An 11664-nucleotide genomic window follows, 5' to 3' on the forward strand; every position below is an offset into this window, starting at 1 on the left:
ACATAATCCTCTTAAGCCTCAATTTCCTTATTTATAAAATATTTGTTTTTTAGTATCTATTCCATCTATTTTAAGACCTTACTAGGAAGATCAAATGAACTTTTATTCATGCATGCCCAGGGCTACAGAAACGAAACCACTGCACTCCTATTCTGCCAGCTAAGAACTCGAGTCTTCATAATTTCTTTGGTATTGGTCAGAGGAAGAAAGAATATCTGAAGTCCAGCCTACCATATTTATGCCCTTAAACCCTTTGTTTAGTCCAGGTTGCGTGCAAAGTTTGGTAGTCATGGAAGCAATAACTTTCTCTTGCTGCCCACCTTCTTAATTCTTCCCATCTCTCTTCTTGTAGAATAAGATCAGTCACAGCACCATAAACCTTTATTCCTCCTGGGCAGAAGGGGTGTTGGGCAGAAGGGGTGCTTTAACTTTGGGGAAAGTGGTGCCATAGCGGCACGATATTGCAATGAAAGGTCAAAATATTCCCTCTATCTTTTGCCATGAAAACCAACAAAACAGAATTGGGAGGAATGTGCATAGATTGAGCAGGTCAATATGACTGAGGGAATCTGCTTTGGGAACTTAAACTGCACTTCAGACATTGACAAATTGCTTAGAAATAACTATTTACTTTAGCAAATCTACTTCTTATTAGAATAAAACATCCCAGTAAGCTTACGGGCCTCTTTCTTTTAAAAGCTGTTCTCAAGGTAATCAATGACTTTTACAGCCTGGCTCAGTCATCACTGTACAAGAGTAAGTTTATTAATTTGACGGATGCTTTTCTTCACTGGGCACCAATTACTGCAAGCTGAATCATCCCACATTGGGCTAGAAACACCGTGTAATCTTGCTAGTTACTTAATGCATTCCAGTGATTGGCTTTAAGAACCTTTATAATCACACTTGATTTGTGAGCTAACAATACTTTGGATTCCACTGAGAGCTAAGAAGGAGAATCTGCTTAGAAGAGGTTAATAGAATAAGACATGCAATTTAAGTTCTTTGTATGAAGGTAAATGAATGGAAATTCGATGAGGGTATGTAAATCTCACACACACTTGGTGTTCTACTGCAAACTAGTATACTTCTAAGACAGAAAAATCATCCGATTTTGATACCTGTATCTTCATTTAAAATGCAGACTATTTGATTTTATAAACATTCCTAAAATTAGAAATCATTAAAACTATTAAAAAGACATGTCTCCATTTCTGATTAAAAATGGGAAAAATCAAGACTTGGAATGCCATTAATATTATTAACCCAGGAACTAACCTAGCTGCTTAATTAAAAAACAACAATATAAAAAAATGCATCTGAGGACTCCAGCCAGCCAGTGCAGCCTCAGGCTGGGCAGAAGTTATGGGAGGTCTGTGTAATGACATGCTCTTTGGTCCCAGAATTTAGTCCCTGAAGACATCTGACCTACTCTTGTTCTGCCATTTGTACAGTAGAATTCAATATGATAGCTACAACTAAGAGTCACACTCCTTTCTAATCTGAATTTTTCTCCTTGTTCCATTCATTCATTCTTCCAATCATTTATTCAACAAATAATTACCTCCTTCCACAATGTGCCACATCACAAATTGGGCCCTGGAAATACAGTGGTGAATAATATAATGATGGGAACAAAAGAATTTCCTCTGGGTAGTCAGTTCTCTCACTCATGATTCCCTTCAGATAAAAATAACTTAATAGCTGCTTCGGGGAAATAACTATGAATTCCAAGTGTACCTTGAATATCAATAATAATAATCAATATCTGGGGCCAAACTCTCAGTTTGGCTTACATTAAAAGCCTATTCTTTTTACAAAATGTTATTGGTCCAAATTCTGCCATCTTAAAATTTTCCATTCAAATGTAAACACTAAACAGCAAAGTCCAGGATGCCCAGATAGAAATAGATTTTATGAATACAGAATTTTCTCAGGAGAAATGCATGCCACCAGGAGAAGGTTTTTGCTGTTTTTTTGACCACTACAGTCTTGACTAAAGTGTTCTGGTGACATCTTCTATGCCTAGAAATTCATATGTGATAATCCCCAGATGGATTAATGAATTGGGGACTTTATGAGAATGATGGAAGTACTTAATGCAAGTGACTTTCTCCTAACAGAGGTTGGTAGCTCCCGGCTTCAGACTTCTTGCTGGGCCCCTTGGATGACAGGGACTTGCTGGGCAGTCCAGGCCTGCTTGAGTCCCAGAGCCTGATTTTCTTTGATTTAGAAAAATAAAGAAAACTTATTTTGAGTATGTGGAGCACTACCTATTACATTTTTATAAAACATAATCGATCCCACTGTTGAGATATGAACCCACCAAATTTGGACTTTTTAAATTTCTTTCAGTTACCTTAGGACTCTAATGATGTGTTGGTCTTTCTACAAGGATACCCGTGGCGGCTGTGCTATCTGTGCCCTCTTGCAGATTCTCAGAGCGGTCCTCCCCTTTTGCCCCATTCACCATGACAGCTGTTGTCAGCAAAGGCTGCTTCTGCTATGGCGCACCCCGCCTTGTCTTCACTCTTCCCACTCACTGTTCTCTTCTTTGGTTTTGCCAGAAATTCTGCCTTTTCCTTCATAAAATGTTCAACTCTTATCCTTTTCACCCACCAGGGATCTTTCCACTCTCCCCTCAGGGCTTTTTTTTTTTTTTCTGTCTCCAGCCAAGCTGCCCCTTTCCTAATGCTGCAGAACCTCTCCCACCAGCTGATGGAGTCTTTCCATTTATTGTTCACATGGAGTTACAGTGTGATGCATATTCTACTTCCAGTGGCAGAAAGAGTCTTTTCCCTGTCAGACTCCATTGAGAAAGATTCCCCTTTGGATAGAGATAAAACATTGAAAAAATGTAGTTACTACTCCACGGCACTTTGCCCCTTGCCTGAAGGTAGCATTCTTACCTAGCCATTCACAGGCAATATTGGGCAGTCTTCCTTCACATTACTGAATGGTAGAGAGCTTTGTTGTAAAGGCTCAGGATGAAGACTTTGGGCTATGGATACCAACAGTTCGGTGTTTTGTCTCCATCTATAATACGGTTTGGAGATCAACAACCTTATGTCTGTAATGGTCATTTGGAAGACTCATTTCCTATTTTTCTTTGAACTAAATTCCAACAAATTTTTGATATGGTATATTTTCTAGAGATAAGTTTAGTTTTACCATGTCTGGTTCACAAAACAGATCATGGGCAAAAAGGCACATTTCACAATAATTACTTTTGTTTTATCTTTCAACTTCGTAAGAATTTCTAAGTTTTTACTTACAGTTCCTTGAATGTATTACAAACCAAATGAACAAACCTCAGCCTTATGAGGAGGTATGAATTTTCAGAAGTGTACCAGAACCATTGCATCAGGGCAGTCTATGAAAATAATCAGAGTATGCAGTTTAATAACAGCAAATAACGATTTACTGAACACTTATTTCAAGCCCTGCGCTCAGCACTTTTTATGCATTATTTTAGTTAATCCTTACAATAACCCTGTACACATTAGCCCCATTTTTAGATAAGAAAGTTGTGGTTCTGATATATTAAAATGATTTGCCCAATGTCATGCATCCAGTGAAGGCCAAGCTTGGATTTACATCAAATTTTCTTATTCTAAACCTTGTACTTAGTCATTTCACCACTTTCATGAACCTTATGGACTCTCTTTTGGATGTGCATTTGGGATATCCAATAATGAGTGGCTTAATTTTTGTAATTGCTTGCCTAATGTCCTCTCCCTCTCTACTGATCTATTCTAGTTGTCCACGGTGGGTGTTGGGGGATAGGAGCACAAATTTGCAATTATATTATTTTTTAATTGATGGAAATTAAAAGTAACATTGAAAATTTGGTCATTTCCTGCAACAACATATATCATGATACTGTATTGGTGAATTCACTGAAGACATTTATTGTTGTGTATGAAATTCTAGAAAGACAAGAGCATCCCCTAACAGAGCTGATGCTTGGTTAATGTTGATAAAAACAAAATGAGATATAATTTTGTGGACTTTCACCATAAATAGGTGGTTGATGTTTTCTGATTTGCCCAAGATTAGCCCAGATTACTTCTGTTGTCCCTGCTCAAATATAAACATTGCCCTCTTTCTCTCTCACACATATTTGTTTGGATAATTTATACCACCATCCTTCCCATGAACAACCCCTCCCTGAATAGACACAGGTCATCATTATTGGAGGTCTGGCATCTAAATGTGGCACGTGAACTTTGCATTTCATTGGAAATCAAAGTCATGCACAGACATCAGAGGAAGTCTGTGGAGTTGTCAGCTGCTGGCACTTCTAATTGAGTTTGGGAAAACAGATCAGTTCAAAATCACTACCCTCTCAGTGAAAACTGCAGGATGATCAATTCCAAATACCACATATCTCAGAGAGCAGACGTTTCTACACATTTGTTTCTTCACATCCTGTTCTCCACATGTTCCCGTCTCCTCACTCAAATAGCCATTAACAATAACTCCAAGAAGCAGTGGGAACCAATGACAAGTTTCATCCCCTCAGTGTAATAATGCAGTCCTAATTCTAGTGTATTCATTATGCCCCAGCACCAAACCATTTCCATTTGTACACCAAAGCAATCCTCTGTATCTTTAGTGTTAATGTCAGCTTGATCTGCACTGAGCATTTTCATTAAGAATACACATTTACTGAGTAATGTGATCCAAAGGCAGATGCTTTCCAAATGCATTGCTCACTGTATTGACAAAAAAACACTAAGCACGAAGGTCAAAAGTCCTTGACTTCTTCCATTTACCGAAGCAAAAAAATAGATAAAGAATGATTAGCTCATTGATTTTTTATTCATTCAGCAAATACACTGGCTATGTTTTAGGCTCTGTGATAACTGGTGGGACACTAACATGCATAAGAAAACATGAATGGACTCTTCATCCTGTATGTGGAAAAGTGGGGGTCCAGGTCATTGTGCCCTGGCTGGGCTTCCAAGGGGCCTGGACTGTAATGTGGTAGGATCAGCACTGGACCATTGACTACAGGGCATGGAAGAGTAGCGGATCTGAGTGGACAGTACAACTGAAACCAAGAATCACAAGGGCCTGGACAAAGAGGCAGAAATAAAGTAGTTAAATAGGGCAGGAATTTGAAGTAGCAAGATGGAGGAGGAGACAGAACCTGTGTTGAGTCCCTGTAGCGCTGATATGCAGTGTTTTTACTTGGTTGGTTTCTACTGGACTTCTGCAGCTCATGCATGGGGAAAGAGGTGTTATGGTGAGGAGTCCACTCTAGGAGAGATATAGAAGACTACCACTTCAATACATGCATTGGGTGCTAGAGAACCTGGGTTGGTGAGCAGTCAGTTTTCTGAGAACCCTGAAAGGAATTACACTGAGTTGCAGCAAAGGTTGGTTTACCCCTTTTCCCCTTTTCCACCTGACACCCAAAAGGTCTGACAATGAAGGAGCATGGTCACCTTTTCCTATTCAATCTTAACTATTCACACAGTGCTACAATTTTAGGAACTGCTTTTGGTCTTATGATACACAATTACTTCAAACACTTTGAGAAACTATTTGGTTTACTTTTTGCAGGGGAGGGGGAAATAATGTCCAAATATTTATTGCCTACTGTGTGAAGGGAGTTTCTTGTTTGCTTTTTTTTTTCCTTTCCTCATTCAGGTTTCAAATGATTGATACTCTTTCTCCTATAATTTCCTAGCATTTTATCACATTCAAGTTGGTATCCTACTTTTCCTAAAATTTTCTAGTATTCGTACATAAGTATGTCTTTTTCATCTCATCTCCAGATTACAGTCAAATCAGTTCACTTTGTTCTAACTTTTCTACCATCAACTTGGTAGAGGTCAGTGGACCCCAGAGCAGCAGCAGCAGCATCTGGAACTTGTCAGAAATGCAAATTCTCAGGCCCCACTCCCACCAGACCTACTGAAGTAGAAACTCTGGTATTAGGGCTCAGAAATCTTTGTAACAGCCCTACAGGTGATTCTGGAGGTGATCACTAAGCTGATATCATCTCTGACCTGTCTGCTACATCGGCCTTCTATTTAATATCCCCACGTATACTCTTAGATGTTCTCCATAGAAGAGGCAGAGTGACCATCTCAAAACATCACTCAGATCGTTTCATTCACCTGCTTACAATCTTTAAAGCAAAGGCTTCTAATTCACTTATAGTGAAAGCAAAGTTTTCACCATAACTTTCAAGGACTTGGGCGATTTGTCCCTGTCTATCATTCACTTCTTACGATGCCAGCTTCCCCTTTGCTTACCACCTCCAGGGATACTGACATTTTAGTTGGTGGAAAATGTGAAGTCTGCCTTGTTTATTGTCTTATTCCAAGCACATGGTACATTATAGACATTTATTAAATATGTGTTGAATAAATAATTAAATTGGCGAAAATGTCCAAATCCATCTATCCACTCTATTTATGACTTTATGGAATCCAAATAGGTCCCTTCTTAGCTTTTGTCTGTTCCTTTATCTGTTCTCGCTATATTCCTTCAAAGCCCTACCCTTTAGAAAACTCCACAAAACATGAACTGAGTACTTACTAGCTCTGTAAAATGTGGGTTCTAGCTCCAGAAGTTGACATGCCAGTGCAATTGCAGATGTAACATACTCTTAAAAAAAAAAAACTTATGTAAGTGCCATAATAGAGTTTTGAACCATGAAGGTGCTATTTGAGTGGGGTATGGAAAGAAAAGAAGGAATTTTCAAGTAGAAAACTATATAAGGATATTCCTGGTAGATGAACAGCATGTGCAAAGGTACTGATACATGAAGAAAATAGAGATGGTAGATTTAGAGTGGTTTTATCTTGGGAGAAAGAAGCTGCTTATGAAGAGTAGAGCCATATAGTAAAGGCCTCATTATCCAGGGTGAGTAGATTTTACTCTGAAGAAAATGAGAGACTATGAGATTTTAAATGCTGAAAAGCTAAGGACCATTTAGAGTACAAGATCCCTCTGGCGGTAATGTAGGGGATGAACTAGAATAGAAGGAAGCTCATTTCCGAGGCTGTAATTTCTGAAATCTCTGTCTCTCTCACTTCCTACTTACAACCAGGAAGACCTAGGTCTGTCCCTCATCACTTTATACAAGGTGAAGCTCAACACTCTCCTTCCATTTCTTTCAGTTGCTCACTGGATATTTCATAGTGGGCTCTGTGTTAGGTAACACTTCCTTGAATCACTACCAAGTGTCTGTCCACTAGAATCCTTTTCACTGTATCAGTTTTAGCCTTCCATTGACCCATAGGCTTCCACTGACTCCAGGATCACATGGTCATTAATTCTCCTGATTTCTTAGATCGTGTCCAGATTCCTACCCTGGCCCATTTCCTGGTTCTTATGAAACCCCAAACTTTTATGGTTGGAATGAACATTGGTGATTTTTGAATTAGTTGCCTTATTTTGCATATATGGAAATTAGTAATTAAACAAATAAATGAATTGTCCAAAGTAAGAAACCTCCTTAGTGTTAGAGGCAGCACTAGATGCCACCACAAGATGACTTGTTCTCTAAATAGTTTCCAGGTGCGTTCTAGGCATGCACGAAGTCAATAATGACAACAACGGAAATAATTTCCTGAAGCAGTATGCACTGTGATTTATAGTTTACAAAAGGATTATTACACCCATTACATCATTTACATTAAACTACTTGAGATAAGTACCATAAACATTCTCATTTTATTGATCAAGGCTCTGAATTTAAAGAGGTTGAATGACTTGCCCAAATTCCCATACCCTACAGCCAGAGAAGAGAACACCCAAATGCAGGTGGTCTGATTCCTCATCCTATACTTTTCGATCACAGTCTATGTCCTTGAGTGCATACCAGGCTTTAGATTAGCCTCATCTCTCTGACATGACTTTTAGGCATCTTGGATTTTGTACACCTAAATACCATCTCTGGGACAAAGATTAGTAATTGCCAATTCACTGGTTTACTAAGCATATTGACTTAGGTAAATGAGCAACATCCTGATTTAAGAGAATGTGATATCAGACACTTCTAAAAGAGTAATATTAATAAATTATAATGTGCCCATAAAATAAGCTAAAGGGAAATGAAGAGTAAGAATGAGAAAAAAAATTTAAAAATTAAGGTTTCATTTCTTCAGTAGGGGGAAGGTGCACAAATGCAGTGGAAATTCCACTACCCCAACACAACAAGAAAACAACAAAGACTTGATGGTACCAGTGGTTAGTGAAGGATACCTAGCCAGAGACAAGCATATCATTATCATCCCCTAAACCAAGCAAGACAAGATATCCCACAGAATTACAGAATTACCTTATATTTAAAATTGCATTGTCTCTAAAATGTTTGCTATGTCACTGCATAAAGGTCTCTATTTTTTTCTAATGGCAAAATTATTATTGATAATAACTGTTGTTTAGTGAACATTCACTATTGAGGCATATGTGCATTATCTCCCTTGTACCCAGAGTCACTATTAGTGTTTCTGTTTTTTAGGTGAAAATTTTTGAAGGTCAGTGAAGTTTAGCAACTTGTTAAAGGTCACACAGTTAATAGATCATAGGAAAAAGATTTAAACCTACAACTTCTTGACTCCAAAATCTAGACTTTTAGCCACTAAAATGTTTTTGGAATGTAGGTTTATCATGAATTATTATCACTTTATTTGAAAATCAGTCCTCTTGTATAGCCATTCTCATATGTCAACAGCTAAAAAGCAGAGTCTAGTTCCCTCTTGTACTCAATAAAGAGATGTGTGGACACCTGCAAGCCAAGTTCCTTCCAGTAAAAGTGATAGGTCCCAAGTTTTAAGTTCATTGATACAATTCTTACTTGTATTTGCTTATGTCAAATTATTGCTTTTTGTACATATTATTTGTGCAGCAAAATTATCTTCAGGCTGGTGAATTTTGTAGTAAATATGAACAATCTAACAATGTAAACATGATTTTTAAAATTATATACACAGATGTATTTGTTTTTCATTCATATATTACAATAGTGCCAGAATTTAAGGTGCATATTTAGATTGACCTATGCATATGGTCTCTGGCATGTTTTTGATATTATCAAGAAGTCTTGCTTTGTGAAATAAGTGAAAATCACTGGGATAAATGTGATTGATGATACATGTTGCTGATTCCTAGAAGTACCTAAAACGTTCTGCCATAAATCATGAATAATATTTTATTCTTCCATTTTAATATTTTAATCATAAAGCTCTGGTTCTAAGGTGCTGTATCTTGCCCAAGAATTCCATAACCTTAATTCATCAGAGTGTCAGGACAGCAGTCAAATAAAATAGTAATACTTTTCTTAAGAGCTGGATCAACTGCATCACTTATGAATTGACTCAGGAGATGGAGAAGCTTCTAGAGTGCAGCCTTATGTGATTAGTAAATCCCACCACTCAGACCACAACAACCAGCAGCATGATCTAGGGCAGGAGCCAAAAAACTATGGGATGTAGGGCCAATGGCCCACTGCATGTTTTGCATGCTCCGTGAAAGCTAAGAGCAATATTTATATTTTTAAATGGTTGGAAACACATCAAAAAAAGAATTATATTTTGAGATATGAAAAGTATGTGAAATTAATTCTGAAGTCACTTTCCATAATAAAGTTCTCTTGGAATGTAGTCAGAACCATTTCTTTACATATGTCTATGGTTGCTATTGTACTATAGCAGCTGAGTCCAGCAACTTCCATAGAGACCATATGGCCCACGTATCCTAAAATATTCACCCCGTGGCCCTTTATAGCAAAAAGGTGGCTGGCACCTGATCAGGAGCATTATCCTTGCTTCTTTAAAATGATAATAGTCACTGTACCTGGCACCCCAACACAACCCATAGTCCAGCACTGTGTTCCTTGCCCTTGTACCCCACACCCACACACCCCACACACCACCCATGTTCTGGCACCACACACTGCAACCCCATGCCATGCACTCTGCCCCACCCCTGTGCCATGTCCTGTGCCCCTGAACACCCTACACTCTGACCCTTACACCATGCCATGCCATATGCCCTGGCACTCTATCCCATGACTTCATATAGAAGTTGAAATACCCAGTCCCACAGCAGGTCACTCCAAGAGGGAACCTGGGGTACAATGTTCCCTCTTGGAGCCACAGACCTCCCCACTGGACCCACAAGCAGAATCCCTGCTGAGGTGCACACTGCCCACCCACCAGCCCCAGGGTTGGCAGCTTTCAGTGCTCAATGGGACCAGTGGACTTGGCTGTAATTGTCCTGGGTTTTCATACAGTTCAGTCAGCTGCCACAGTCAGGGAGGGGCATGCCTGAGGGGAAGAGGAGGCCCAAGGGCTCCATCTAACTGGGAAGAAACAGAAAATGCAGTCTGGCAAACGGCCTATCTGTTTAGCTTTAAACAGATCCTCAAGTAGAGTTACATCCCCTCAATGAAGTCTAGACCCTGGTTAGACAGGGAATTAATGACAAACCAAGTGCAAGAAGAGACCCTCAATGCAAACCCAAACAGGTACAAAACCTTAGATGACAGGGAAATCAACTTTCAAAATAACCCTATCAAGATAATCAAATGCCTCAAAGCCAACAGAAAATCACAAAGCTTATGAAGAAGCAGGCAGATATAGCCCAGGCAAATGACCAAATTAAAATATCAGAGGAGACACAGAATTTGGAACAACTAATTGAAGGTGTTCATACAATTCTCCTAGAAAAATTCAATGGGTTGGCTAATGACATAAAGTATGTCAAGAAGACACTAGAGCCCTTTCTGTCTGGTGGCAGCCATCAGGTAAGCCAAGATGTGTATACGTACATACAGGCAGGAGCTATGAGGAAGAATCAGTCTGATGTGATGTGCTTTCTTCTGAGGGTCTGCTGCTGGCAGTACCTCCAGCTCTCTGTGCTCCACAGGGACTCCCATGCCACCTGGCCCAATAAAGCATGCAAACTGGAATACAAGGCCAAGAAGGGTTATGCCATCTATAGGATTTGACTGTGTCATGGTGGTTTCAAATGCCTGGCTCCTAAGGGTGCTACCTATGGCAAGCCTATCTATCATGGTGTTAAACAGCTGAAGTTTGCTAGAAGCCTTCAGTCTGTTACTGAGGAATAAGCTGGATGCCACAGAGGGGCTCTGAGAGTCCTGAATTTTTCCTGGATTAGTGAAGATTCTACAAACAATTTTTTTGAGGTTATCCTCATTAATTCATTCCAAAAAGATATCAGAAGAAATACTGACACCCAGATCACCAAGCCAGTCCACAAGCACAGGGAGATACATGGGCTGATATCTGTAGGCTGCAAGAGCCATGGCCTTGTAAAGGGCCACAAATTCTACCACAGTATTAGTGGTTCTTGCTATGCAGCTTGGAGAAGGCACAATACTCTTCAACTCCACTGTTACCACTAATATAAGTAATGTTGGTAAAATTCATACCTAATAAACAATTTAGGACCATCTTGTCTACTTAAAAGTGTTTTGGCAAAACATTGGTTGTCTCCAGATTGTTTAACAAATATATATATATATATATATATATATATATATATATATATATATATATATATAGTCAAATTGTGAAAGTTATCAAGTATAATAATATTTGAAGACTATAAAGTGATGGGGTATCTTGTTTTTAATAAGATAAACAATGTTGTCTTTGAATTATCTTATTAGGGAGT

At 38.8% G+C, this 11664-nt stretch overlaps 1 pseudogene; it reads left to right on the forward strand.

Moving 5' to 3' along the window:
* Positions 1-10810: 10810 nt before the first annotated feature.
* Positions 10811-11392, forward strand: LOC143657030 (large ribosomal subunit protein eL15 pseudogene; annotated as a pseudogene).
* Positions 11393-11664: the final 272 nt, after the last annotated feature.

This window comes from Tamandua tetradactyla, chromosome 2, assembly GCF_023851605.1.
Source record: "Tamandua tetradactyla isolate mTamTet1 chromosome 2, mTamTet1.pri, whole genome shotgun sequence".
NCBI lineage: Eukaryota > Metazoa > Chordata > Mammalia > Pilosa > Myrmecophagidae > Tamandua > Tamandua tetradactyla.